Source organism: Apium graveolens, chromosome 6 (assembly GCF_009905375.1).
Source record: "Apium graveolens cultivar Ventura chromosome 6, ASM990537v1, whole genome shotgun sequence".
NCBI lineage: Eukaryota > Viridiplantae > Streptophyta > Magnoliopsida > Apiales > Apiaceae > Apium > Apium graveolens.
The window spans coordinates 252801188-252816165 of record NC_133652.1 but is presented as its reverse complement, the minus strand read 5'-3'; positions in this window follow the sequence as shown (position 1 = coordinate 252816165).

Below are 14978 nucleotides of genomic sequence, written 5' to 3'. Positions count from 1 at the left end.
TCCTCTTTACCAACTGGTTCCTTTTTAACTGGAAAGAATATAAACAACATCGTACAAATGAGCTAACTAGCTCAGCAAGTCACAATGACAAAACTGAGAATAATGATCATCAGGTGAATATGTTTATGATATCAAGTGAACAATGGATTATAATTTAGAATTGGATATTATACTTTTAATTTAAAAACCAAGGTTAGGCTGCTGATCAGTCACGCACTAACCTCGAGCAAGGCACACAGTATTGCTCTAACTACTGGATCCAAGGCACACATTGGCCTAATTGACCATTATATGGTCTGGCCACGAATCTGGTCCACAATTTTATAAAAACAATCCAATTCTAACATAATAACAGAATATGCAATAATAAACAATAACCGAAATCATTAACAACAATAAATGTTTAACAATGAAAGGGTTTAAATCCTTGTAAGGATCAATAAGGTACTTTTAAAGCTTGAATGCTGGGTAATGAAAGAATTGGATAACAAAGGAAACAACGTTTCAGGGTTTCAAGGATTTGGTCTTTCAAAGCATAAGATATCATGGATTGAGTATATAATAATTCAGTTCAGTGTCTGGTATTTAGTTTGTATGTATTTGTGGAGTAGTATTGTAGATTTATGGTTCTTGTTTGGGTATACAATAATCAATGGATTAGAAAGAATATGGTTCATAGCTCAAGAATAATAACTGAAATCAGGATTTAGGTTTCCGTGCTTCAAAGCACTTGCAATGTCAACAAGACTATCAAGAATTACAATATCTCGAGAGAGTTCAGAACACTTGCCTGATATTAGCTTATTATCCTGCACTTGCTTTCAATCACAATCGTCTTACTCCTCAACTACCTATTTCCCTTTCCTATGCCTTGTCTCTTCTGCTCACATATCATAAGCATCTATCAATCATCAACTCACAGGATTCTATTCAACACATACTTCTATCTACCCTTCGTTTTACCCAAATCCGATTAACGGATTGAAAGTTATGCGATAATCAAGTAAACACCGAATATATAGACCAATAGTCAATTAACAAGTCACATGTAGCTCATAATACATCACGTAATCAATGATATATTATTTATAAAGAAATCTCGGGTCATAAATAGGCTTTCTGGTATTTAAAATGATTTTTAAAACATTTTTCGGAATTAAAACGGGTCGTTGGATCAATTTCGGAATAATAAACAGGGTTCGGTTGGCCAATTCTGGCTCCGAAATAATTTTAGAATAATTATCGAGCCTTGGAAATAATTTAGAATAATATTTTAAAGCTCGAAACTATTTTTCGGAATTTTTAAATCATTTTTAAATAATTAAATCTAATTAAATAATTAATTAAAAATCAATTAATAATTAATTAAATCAATTAATCAATTAATTTTCGAATTAATTGACTAATTAATCAATTAAAAATTAACTGAAATTAATTAACTAATTAATTCAGATTTATTTGTGAATAAAAAATAATTTTCGGAATTAAAATAATAATTTTTAGAATTTTCAGAAATTAAAAACGAATTTTTATAATAAAAATAATTAAGAAATATGATTTTTAAACATTTTATAAACAGGAATCCTAAATTTGCAAAGTCTGGAAACCTCAGGGACCTAACTGCATCGTTTTTAAAAGTTGGGGTACCAAACTGTAATTTTCCAGCTCTTCGCCGGCACCTCCAAATCACATCTACACAACATCAGGAACACAACCATGCAATCAATTCATCCTAACAATCCCTGAGTTGGCCGGAATTTGGCCGTGAAGTTTTCCAGTTTTCGGCGAACATTGGAAAACTTCAAAACACAACTCCCTTCTCTACAGACCTCGTTGGTTCATGAAACTTATACGACTAGATTGCAAATTTCACAGAGAACACAACCCACTATAACACAACATCAATCTATCACAGAATAAAAAACCCCCAAATTTCAATTAAGAACATTCATACGGGTTATAAACCCTAATTTTGAAATTCGAAAATTAAACTCAAATTTGAACATGTTATTGAACTCCAAATCAGACGTATGACATATGAAAATCATCAGGAAAACAAGCTCTACAACATGCAATCATCAAATCATACAAACAATCATCCGAACAAAAATTCATATTTTTAATAAAATAAATTCGAAAATAAATAAATTTTTAGAAAAATAACCTTGATTTCTGCAGTGAAACAAAGCTCAGAATCTGATAGAACACCTCAAATCCTTCGTTTTGGTTACTCAAGCTTTGAAAATAGAGATCGGTAACGCCTTCGTTTTGCTGTTTGATTCTTAGAACAGTTTTAAGAAATTAGGGTTTTTCTCTAAAAATTATATAATTAACTATCTGCAAATGATTTTGATACGAAATAAAATACGGTAAAAGGCTATTTATAATTATGGAAAATTTGTATCCCGTTGGATCATTCCGGATATAAAACGGTACGTTTATTTGTAAAAACTGATCCAAACGGTATCGGTTTTCGGGATAATTATCCAAATCAGTACAATTTGTACTGCGGTCTTGGTCTCAGCGCCTGGTTACACGTATTACGAAGTGATAATTGGGATAGTTTAATAAAAAGCTCCCGTTTATCGAAAATACGGGTTTTATTGATTTACCAAAACGAATATTGTATCGAAAATGTTGCGCCGGGACCCGTGCAGGACAAACCGTAAGCTGGATCGAAAAATTCGAAACATGGAAAATGCTCGGAATATTACAATTAGGTTAGGAAGGAGTTCTCGGAAGAGTTTCGGGTTCCAAAAACGTAACAACGGTTGACGTCGGTTGGTTCCCGTTTTTATAAAATAGATTTTAATTACCCGGAAAAAGATTTTAGAAATTTCATATGATTCTTATAAATCCATAAATCAACATAAAAATAGTTAGGAAGATATGACAATTATCTATATTGTATTTTAGACATATAAAAATTAAAATACTCAATTAATATTATTTTTGAATATTCAAGTACAGATAACACTTAACAATTAACTCACAGAATAGATACTGGGCACACATAATAATATCAAAAATAATTACACGATATATCCCGGATATTACATCCTTCCCCCCTTAAAAGGATTCTGTCCTCAGAATCTCCTAAGAAAACAAATGAGGGTATTTTTCTCTCATATCACTTTCTAACTCCCAGGTTGACTCTTCAACCTTTGGGTTTCTCCACAATACTCTTACTAACTTTACCACTTTATTTCTCAATATTTTCTCTCTTGCCTCTAGAATCTCTATCGGACTCTCTATATATGATAAATCTGCCTGAAGCTCTATTGGCTCATATTCTATTACATGCCTGGAGTCTGGATTATATTTCTTGAGCATCGATACATAAAAACATTGTGAATGTGCTCCATGTGCGGAGGTAACGCCAATTCGTAAGCTACTTTGCCAACGCGCTTTAGGATCTCAAAAGGTCCGACATATCTTGGGCTTAGCTTCCCTTTCTTTCCAAACCTCGTTAGTCCTTTCCATGGTGATACTTTCAGTAATACCAAGCTTCCTTCTTTAAATTCCATGTCTTTCCTTGATTGGTCTGCATATTTCCTCTGACGATTTTGAGCGACTATTAATCTTTTCTGGATAAGTTCAACAACTTCCTTTGTCTGCTGTACCAGTTCAGGTCCAAGTATCTTGCGTTCTCCTACTTCGTCCCAATATATTGGAGATCTACATTTGCGTCCATAAAGGGCTTCATAGGGTGGCATTCCAATGCTGGCATGATAACTGTTGTTGTAAGCAAACTCTACCAGAGGTAAATGTTCATCCCAACTTCCTTTGAAATCAATCGCACAGACACGTAACATATCCTCGATTGTCTGGATCGTTCTTTCACTTTGGCCATCCGTTTGGGGGTGATAAGCTGTACTCATATTTAGTCTTCTTCCCAAACATTCTTGAAAACTCTTCCAGAATCTTGAATTAAACCTTGGATCTCGATCAGATACGATAGACACTGGAACTCCATGACAAACTACAATTTCTTTTAGGTACATATGGATCAACTTGTCGAGCTAAAATCTTTCATTTATAGGCAGAAAATGAGCTGACTTGGTAAGTCTATCCACTATAACCCTAATGGCATCATGATTAGCCCTTGTCCTTGGTAATCCAACTATGAAATCCATGGTAATATGTTCCCACTTCCACTCTGGAATCTCCAATGGCTGTAGCAATCCGCTTGGTCTTTGATGCTCTGCTTTAACTTTCTGACAGGTATAACATTTGCTAACCCATTCCGCAATTTCCCTCTTCATATCTGGCCACCAATAATTCTTCTTTAAATCTCTGTACATTTTGGTACTCCCTGGATGGATGGAATATCTTGAACTATGTGCTTCTTGTAAAATTTCATTCTTTAACTCCGTCACTGGTGGAATCCAGATTCTAGATGAAAATCTCAAAATGCCTTGATCATCCTTCTGCGTGCATAATTCTTCACCTACTAAACGATTTATATCTTGATCCATTACATCTTTCTGACATTTCTTTATTTTCTCCAACAACTCCGGCTGGAAAGTCATACTGTATACTTTCGCTTCCTCAGGTTCGCAAACTCTAATTTCCAATTCCAATTTCTGAAATTCCTTATATATATCCTCAGGTACTGATAACTCATTTAACTTTTCCTTCCGACTTAACGCGTCTGCCACCACGTTCGCCTTACCGGGATGATAATTAATCGAGCAATCATAATCCTTGATCAATTCTAACCATCTCCTTTGCCTCATATTAAGTTCCTTCTGGGTAAATATATATTTCAAACTTTTGTGATCCGTGAAAATCTCACACTTTTCTCCATACAAATAATGTCTCCAAATCTTCAAAGCAAAAACTATAGCTGCTAGCTCCAAGTCATGAGTAGGATACTTTTGTTCGTGTGGTTTCAATTGTCTTGACGCATACGCAATCACCTTTTCGTGCTGCATTAAAACATATCCTAATCCTTTATGAGAAGCATCGCTATAAATTACGAAATTCCCTTGATCGTCTGGAAGTGACAAAACAGGTGCCATGATTAATCTCCGCTTCAACTCCTGAAAACTTTCTTCGCACTTGTCGTTCCATATAAACTTTTCATTCTTTCGTGTAAGCTTTGTTAATGGTGTGGCAATCCTTGAGAAATTCTGAACGAATCGTCGATAATATCCTGCCAATCCCAAGAAACTTCTTACCTCAGTGGGTGTTCTCGGTCTCTCCCAATTCGTAATTGCTTTGATCTTTGTCGGATCCACTTTGATCCCTTCATTACTGACTATGTGTCCTAAGAACTGAACTTCTTGTAGCCAAAACTCACACTTCGAGAATTTAGCATATAACTTCTTTTTCCTTAAAATCTCCAAAGCCGTTCTCACATGTTCCGCATGATCCTCTTCCGTCTTTGAATAGATTAAAATATCGTCTATAAACACAATAACAAACTTATCCAAATACTCTTTGAAAATTCTATTCATCAGGTCCATAAACGCTGCTGGGGCATTGGTCAATCCAAAAGACATCACTAAAAACTCGTAATGTCCATACCTTGTTCTGAAAGCTGTCTTTGGTATATCTTCTGGCTTGATCTTTAGTTGATGATATCCCGATCTTAAATCAATTTTGGAGAAGTACTTGGCTCCCTTCAATTGGTCAAACAGATCATCGATTCTGGGTAACGGATACTTGTTCTTGATTGTCAGCTTGTTGAGCTCCCTATAGTCGATGCACAGTCTCATGCTTCCATCTTTTTTCTTGACAAATAATACCGGGGCTCCCCACGGGGATACACTGGGTCTGATTACTCCTTTCTCTAACAATTCCTGCAATTGCTTTGCTAGCTCTTTCATCTCAACATGCGCCATTCTGTACGGGGCCTTGGATACTGGTTCTGTTCCAGGTGCTAAGTCGATCGCAAATTCAATTTCTCTATCTGGAGGAAGTCCTGGCAATTCGTCGGGAAATACGTCTGGAAATTCATTCACTACTGGGATATCTTCAAGTTTTGCTGGCTCCTGACTTTTGTCAATCACGTATGCTACGAAATGCTCGCATCCTTGCCATAGTAACTTCTTGGCTTGAGTCATCGTTAAGAACTTCTTTACCTGCTTCTGTCCCTGGAATGTTACTATTCTTTCGTCTAGCGTTTTCACCATTACTTTCTTATTTCGACAATCTATCTGAGCATCATGCTTAGATAACCAATCCATCCCTAATATCACATCAAATTCTCCTAACTTAAATGGTATCAAATCTACACAAAACTTACTACCAAAAATCTCAACCTCACAATTCTCATAAACTTGATTCACAGCTACACGTTCTTGATTTGCTAACTCCACAGTCATTATTTCATTTAAGCACTCAACTGGACAATTTAATTTACTAACAAAATCTTGTGAAACAAACGATCGAGTTGCTCCCGAATCTATTAACACTTTGGCACATAAAGAGTTCACATTAAGCGTACCTGCCACGACATCCGTATCCTGGATCGCATCCTTCACCGACATGTCAAAAACTCTAGCCCTCGGAGTCTCATTCACTGTTGGGGTAGATCCCATAATTCTCAATGCATTACTGACTGGGGCTGGTGTCTTGCAATCCCTGGCCATATGTCCTGGCTTCCCACATTTAAAACATGTAAATCCAATGACTGGAACCTTCACTGCTGGATTCCGGATAGGCTGATCCTTATTTGCTGGCTGATTTCGGCACTCCCTTGAATAGTGCCCTTTCTGGTTGCATTTAAAACATACCACATTCAACTTGTTACAAACTCCTCCATGCTTCTTTCCATAAACTTGACAATCTGGAAAAGTTAATCTCAACTGATTTGGCTGATTCACATTAGCTGGACGATTGCCCTGGCCTCCGTCTCCTGTATTTTGTCTCTTGAAATTAAAATTTCTCCCTAGCTGAAACTTGCCCTTCTTAAAATTTGGAAACTTCCCTGCTTGTGATTGACCCTCACTTCCCTCAACTTTCCTTTTCTTGCTTTCCTTATCTTTCTGGAACATCTCACTCTCTGTCTCTGTAATCATAGCCTTCTGTACAACCCCGGCATAAGTATCCAATTCAAAAATAGCTACCTTCCCCCTGATCCATGGCTTCAAGCCTTGCTGGAATCTCTTAGCTTTCTTTCTATCAGTATCAACATACGACGGCACATACCTTGACAATTCCTCAAACTTTCCCTCATAATCTGTTACCGACATATTCCCTTGCTTTAACTCTAAAAACTTCAGCTCCATTTGATCCTGAACAAACTGAGAAAAATACTTTTCTAAAAACAATTCCTTGAACCTTTCCCAACTAATAACAGCTGTGCCTTCCAATGTCTTCACCATTTCCCACCAATAGGTGGCCTCATTCTTCAGATAGTAACTTGCAAACTCAACCTTCTGTTCCTCTTTCACTTTCACTAAGGCAAATGCCTTTTCTATTTCTTTTAACCAAACATTTGCTTCAATTGGCTCTAAGGAACCCTTGAATTCTGGTGGGTTTATTGCCTGAAAAGTTTTGAAAGTTACCTGGGGATTGGTCTGTCTTTGTTGTTGTTGTGCCAGGTGAACTGTTTGTTGGGCCAAGATTTGAAAAATCTGGGCTATTGCTGGGTCCATGGGTCCTGGGTTCACATTCTGGGTTGTATCATCTTGGTTATTATTGTTGTTGGTTTCTTCATTCTGGGTGTTGGTACGGGTATTTCTTCTGGGAGGCATTTTCTGTAAAGAATCAATCAACTTATTTAGCTTTTGAATCAATCTTTTACATAAAAGAATAGTTTTGCAAAACAAAAATATTTCTATTTGAAAACAGTTGTGACTAAATAAATTGCATGCTTCTTTACAGAATATAAACAGTTATGGAAAACAGGGCACATGGTATCACAGGGTATAACTGGTGCAATAAATAAGGTAAGGTAAAAAAGGTGCAATAAAATAAATGACAGTGCTGGAAAGGAAAAAGGTACTGATATATATAGATCAAAAGTTTTAGGGTAGTACAAGCGTAAAGACGCTTCGAAAGTAAAAGAAAAAAGGGTACAACAACCTACTCACTAGTCAGCATCGCTAGTCTATAAATACAACTCAAAAGTCTTCTGATACACACTACACACTACTGTCCATACTACATAACCATAACAACACTGCTCAGCATCTCCATCTCAGAATCTCTAACTCATGGCAAATCTGGACCTCCTATCTCCTCAAGCTCCTTTAGGATCCACTTAGCCCACTCCACTAGGAAATCAGGGGTGATGTCCTCATGTGTATCCTCAGCAATCCTCACAGCAGCTGTTCTGCGAAACGCCTGAAGCCTCTCCCTAAGTCGCCTCTCACCACTCCCCATCTCTCTGGTACGCATGATATGCAATAACTCCTGGATCTGACCCTGTAGGAATCGCTGCTCCATAAGGCAAGCCTCAAACTGATAATATGGAACAGGATAGGAAGAGAACTGGAAAGGTACTCTTGTGACTGAATGACTAGTAAAGCCTGAATCAGCAGGTGGGGGTCCTCTAACAGGTGGCCTCATGCCTGGAGGTGGAATAGCCTGCAATGGTACGGGCTGCAACACCGGTGGAGGTAGAATAGCCAATGCTGGTGGAACAACAGGACGTGGATCCGAAAACGGCACTCCAACTGAAGGCTCTGAGTGATCAGCTGATACGGGAATAAAAGAGTCGGCCATCTCTGCTATCTGAAATTATATCGTAATATAAGAATCTCGTACCATGACGCAAACTATACTAATACCGGTTATACCATAACACTCAACCTCTCGATGTTCTATCATCCTATACCTTACTTCTAATCCTAACCCTCTACCCATTCCCGTTAACCTAGGCTTGTGTCAGTGACTTATAACCTGTAGCTCTGATACCAAACCTGTGGCGCCCTCCAAACCCGGGTCAGAAGTTTGGGGTCCACACAAACACCTTAATTATAACCTGCTTATAACAATAATAAAGATAATAATAATATATGCAATGACCCTACTTACCAATCACCACGGACCGCAACAGGTTAAAGTATGCACACAAGCCAAACACACTAATATATTACAAACCGTTCAAATCCCAACTATTTCAAATTCAAACTGAGTATTAAACATTATTACAAACTTTTACAAACTTAAATTATTCCAAAAGAAGCCTACTAGCTCAGCTTTCTCAACCTGAATCCCTAGCTCTCGCGCTGGACTGGGGATCCTCTTTACCAACTGGTTCCTTTTTAACTGGAAAGAATATAAACAACATCGCACAAATGAGCTAACTAGCTCAGCAAGTCACAATGACAAAACTGAGAATAATGATCATCAGGTGAATATGTTTATGATATCAAGTGAACAATGGATTATGATTTAGAATTGGATATTATACTTTTAATTTAAAAACCAAGGTTAGGCTGCTGATCAGTCACGCACTAACCTCGAGCAAGGCACATAGCATTGCTCTAACTACTGGATCCAAGGCACACATTGGCCTAACTTGACCATTATATGGTCTGACCACGAATCTGGTCCACAATTTTATAAAAACAATCCAATTCTAACATAATAACAGAATATGCAATAATAAACAATAACCGAAATCATTAACAACAATAAATGTTTAACAATGAAAGTGTTTAAATCCTTGTAAGGATCAGCAAGGTACTTTTAAAGCTTGAATGCTGGGTAATGAAAGAATTGGATAACAAAGGAAACAACGTTTCAGAGTTTCAAGGATTTGGTCTTTCAAAGCATAAGATATCATGGATTGAGTATATAATAATTCAGTTCAGTGTCTGGTATTTAGTTTGTATGTATTTATGGAGTAGTATTGTAGATTTGTGGTTCTTGTTTGGGTATACAATAATCAATGGATTAGAAAGAATATGGTTCATAGCTCAAGAATAATAACTGAAATCAGGATTTAGGTTTCCGTGCTTCAAAGCACTTGCAATGTCAACAAGACTATCAAGAATTACAATATCTCGAGAGAGTTCAGAACACTTGCCTGATATTAGCTTATTATCCTGCACTTGCTTTCAATCACAATCGTCTTACTCCTCAACTACCTGTTTCCCTTTCCTACGCCTTGCCTCTTCTGCTCACATATTATAAGCATCTATCAATCACCAACTCACAGGATTCTATTCAACACATACTTCTATCTACCCTTCGTTTTACCCAAATCCGATTAACGGATTGAAAGTTATGCGATAATCAAGTAAACACCGAATATATAGACCAATAGTCAATTAACAAGTCACATGTAGCACATAATACATCACGTAATCAATGATATATTATTTATAAAGAAATCTCGGGTCATAAATAGGCTTTTTGGTATTTAAAATGATTTTTAAAACATTTTTCGGAATTAAAACGGGTCATTGGATCAATTTCAGAATAATAAACAGGGTTCGGTTGGCCAATTCTGGCTCCGAAACAATTTTAGAATAATTATCGAGCCTTGGAAATAATTTAGAATAATATTTTAAAGCTCGAAACTATTTTTCGGGATTTTTAAATAATTAAATCTAATTAAATAATTAATTAAAAATCAATTAATAATTAATTAAATCAATTAATTAATTAATTTTCGAATTAATTGACTAATTAATCAATTAAAAATTAACTGAAATTAATTAACTAATTAATTCAGATTTATTTGTGAATAAAAAATAATTTTCGGAATTAAAATAATAATTTTTAGAATTTTCAAAATTAAAAACGAATTTTTATAATAAAAATAATTAAGAAATATGATTTTTAAACATTTTATAAACAGGAATCCTAAATTTGCAAAGTCTGGAAACCTCAGGGACCTAACTGCATCGTTTTTAAAAGTTGGGGTACCAAACTGTAATTTTCCAGCTCTTCGCCGGAAAACAGTCGGGTTCGCCGGAGAACACGTTCCCGTCGTCCTCACCCCACCAATACCTCCAGATCACATCTACACAACATCAGGAACACAACCATGCAATCAATTCATCCTAACAATCCCTGAGTTGGCCGGAATTTGGTCGTGAAACTTTCTAGTTTCCGGCGAACATCGGAAAACTTCAAAACACAACTCCCTTCTCTACAGACCTCGTTGGTTCATGAAACTTATACAACTAGATTGCAAATTTCACAGAGAACACAACCCACTATAACACAACATCAATCTATCACAGAATAAGAAACCCCCAAATTTCAATTAAATATAAACCCTAATTTTGAAATTCGAAAATTAAACTCAAATTTGAACATGTTATTGAACTCCAAATCAGACGTATGACATATGAAAATCATCAAGAAAACAAGCTCTACAACATGCAATCATCAAATCATACAAACAATCATCCGAACAAAAATTCATATTTTTAATAAAATAAATTCGAAAATAAATAAATTTTTAGAAAAATAACCTTGATTTCTGCAGTGAAACAAAGCTCAGAATCTGATAGAACACCTCAAATCGTTCGTTTTGGTTACTCAAGCTTTGAAAACAGAGATCGGTAACGCCTTCGTTTTGCTGTTTGATTCTTAGAACAGTTTTAAGAAATTAGGGCTTTTATCTGAAAATTATATAATTAACTATCTGCAAATGATTTTGATACGAAATAAAATACGGTAAAAGGCTATTTATAATTATGGAAAATTTGTATCCCGTTGGATCATTCCGGATATAAAACGGTATGTTTATTTGTAAAAACTGATCCAAACGGTATCGGTTTTCGGGATAATTATCCAAATCAGTACAATTTGTACTGCGGTCTTGGTCTCAGCGCCTGGTTACACGTATTACGAAGTGATAATTGGGATAGTTTAATAAAAAGCTCCCGTTTATCGAAAATACGGGTTTTATTGATTTACCGAAACGAATATTGTATCGAAAATGTTGCGTCGGGACCCGCGCAGGACAAACCGTAAGCCGGATCGAAAAAGTCGAAACATGAAAAATGCTCGGAATATTACAATTAGGTTAGGAAGGAGTTCTAGGAAGAGTTTCGGGTTCCAAAAAGGTAACAACGGTTGACGTCGGTTGGTTCCCGTTTTTATAAAATAGATTTTAATTACCCGGAAAAAGATTTTAGAAATTTCATATGATTCTTATAAATCTATAAATCAACATAAAAATAATTAGGAAGATATGAAAATTATCTATATTTTATTTTGGACATATAAAAATTAAAATACTCTATTAATAATATTTTTGAATATTCAAGTACAGATAACACTTAACAATTAACTCACAAAATAGATACTGGGCACACATAATAATATCAAAAATAATTACACGATATATCCCGGATATTACAGTAGCCCCATACGGGGCGCGCCCGGGGCTCTGGAGATGCGTTCTCCGGAGCTCGTCCTTCTTCTTTCTTGATGATAATCCGACTCATCTCCTTGAAGACCCGATAAAATACCCATGACAATTTTATGACAGAACATGAACTATTAAGAAAATTATGTTTTAGCCTGCAATTTCAATATTATGGATCATAATAGAGTTGTAATGCCTTCTACTTTTTGTTTGTAAGTTGAATATTCTATTTTTGGACCATCACATTTTTTAGTATGAAATCATTCTCTTAGATTTTTTAGTTGTCTATACAAAATAATATAGAAGGTTCAATGATGCAAGTAACAAATTTATTTTGTTATTAGTTGTATTTAAAAGCTTTCAACATTAATCAAAATATTAATGAAGATATATTATTTAAAAAATTAAAAGTAAAATAGACTATATACCCATGCATATTATTAATAATTAATACATTTATCAATTAATAAACATGCTACATACTTGTGTTAGATTTAGTGACTTTTTGTGCCTTCAATGGGTAGTACAATATTATATGTTGGTGTATACCAAAACATTATACGTTGGTGCATACCAAATTTTATTGTTTATGGTAACTTGTGTATCCCAAATTATTCTCGGTCAGTGGATACCAAATTATCTTCGGTTGGTGTATAAATACATATTAATTCAGATATCTAACCAAGGGGATCTCTTTGGTTAGATTTTTTATCATGTTACTTCGTCCTTTTATTAAGATTAATATAAAAAGTTAAATAGAGGGACTAATTTTGGTTATTAGTTGTTGATTTTTTCAGAAGATTTTGGAGATATGGATAACCAGATATTATCCTCTCAAACTTTAAGGTTTTATTATCTAAACGCCCGGAGGAAACTTTCGTACCTTTCGGTTAGATGATGTTAGACACATGACTTGTCTATTCTATCATAATAAGCATACTCAAGTGACAATGTCACTTTACATAGACAACTGGATTCTACCATTTGGATTAGTGATAAGTTTCAATGTACTTGTTTTATATGCTTTTCTAGACAACTCAAATGCTATAAGAGCTTAGGAATTTCTATGCAACATTCTTGTATATATTAGTCATAAAATAAATCAATTTGTAGAAGTTCAATGAATAATTGTTTAGGCAGCAAATTGAAGAACTAAGACTTTTAGAATTAATAAGTTATAGAAATTTCTTCAAGGCAAATATCGTGAAGTCCAGAAAAGCTATGTCGTGAAGTCCATCAAAGCTATATAGTGAAGTCCAGCTCAAAGCCATATCGTGAAGTCCAATTTTGCACTATATCGTGAAGTCTAGTTCTGTACCATATCATAAAGTCCACAATTGGCCTATATCGTGAAGTGCAGAATTATACCATATCGTGGAGTCCAAAATTGTACTAGATCATGAGCAATATAATTCAGAGTTCACGATATCTTTACTTAGTCATAAGACCTTTAAATTTCTATGCAACATTCTTGTATATATTAGTCATAAAATAAATCAATTTGGTACAAGTTCAATGAAGAATTATTTAGGCAGCAAATTGAAGAACTAAGACTTTTGGAACTAATAAGTTGCATAAATTTCTTCAAGGAAAATATCGTGAAGTCCAGAAAAGCTATGTCGTGAAGTCCATTAAATCTATATAGTGAAGTCCAGCTCAAAGCCATATCGTGAAGTCCAATTTTGCACTATATCGTGAAGTCTAGTTCTGTACCATATCATAAATCCATAATTGGCCTATATCGTGAAGTGCAGAATTATACCATATCATGAAGTCCAAAATTGTACTAGATCATGAACAATATAATTCAGAGTTCACGATATTTTTACTTAGTCATTTCACAACAAGACAAATGAAGGTACAAATGACCAGAAATGAAGAAATACATCACTACAACACATTGTACATGGAGATGGTTCATGGACAAATGTCAAACCTACACCTAAACTTGGAGAGGAAGCAAAGGAAATGCACATCTAAAAATAAGGAGCGTATAACAAAATCAAAGTGGTCCTCAAAAAGCTGCAATGTGTCCCCCTGTAGAATCAGACATCTTACTATAAGTGGGTGTGCACATTATGTAGTACATTGCTTCATTAATATAGTTTACACCCCATATTTAGGTGTATAATACAGATATAAGATTTCAATTGTAATTTCATTTCTCTCTCTTTAAGCAAAATTTGAGAAAGTGTTCTTCAGAAGAAGCCAAGAAAAACCATTGTTTTATTGGAGCTGTTGTAACAATTTCTTTATATTTATATAAAATAAATTGACCAAAATATTATCTGTGTTCTTGATAGTTTATTAATTTATATTTGATATTTAAATATTTTGTTTTCAAATTTCATAAATACATAAATATTTTGAAATAGTCATTCAACCTTTGCATAGTTATTGAGATTCTTATATTCTACAGATGATGAACCTTATTGGATGAAGAGAAAATAACTTTTCAAGATATTGTATTTTGGTTTAGTTTATGATTGTATAGTTTCTCCTGAAGGAAAAAAACAAGTCTATAAGTTAACTATAATCAAATCGTCCAACACTTTGATAGGTACTCTTCTAGTTGTCAGAATCACTAGTGGTTAACTTTAACTTAACTTGTAAATTTTTAGTTATAAAATTTAGATAGTTGTGATTACTTCTCAAACAGGATATTTTAATTTTTTCAAATCACAAGAGA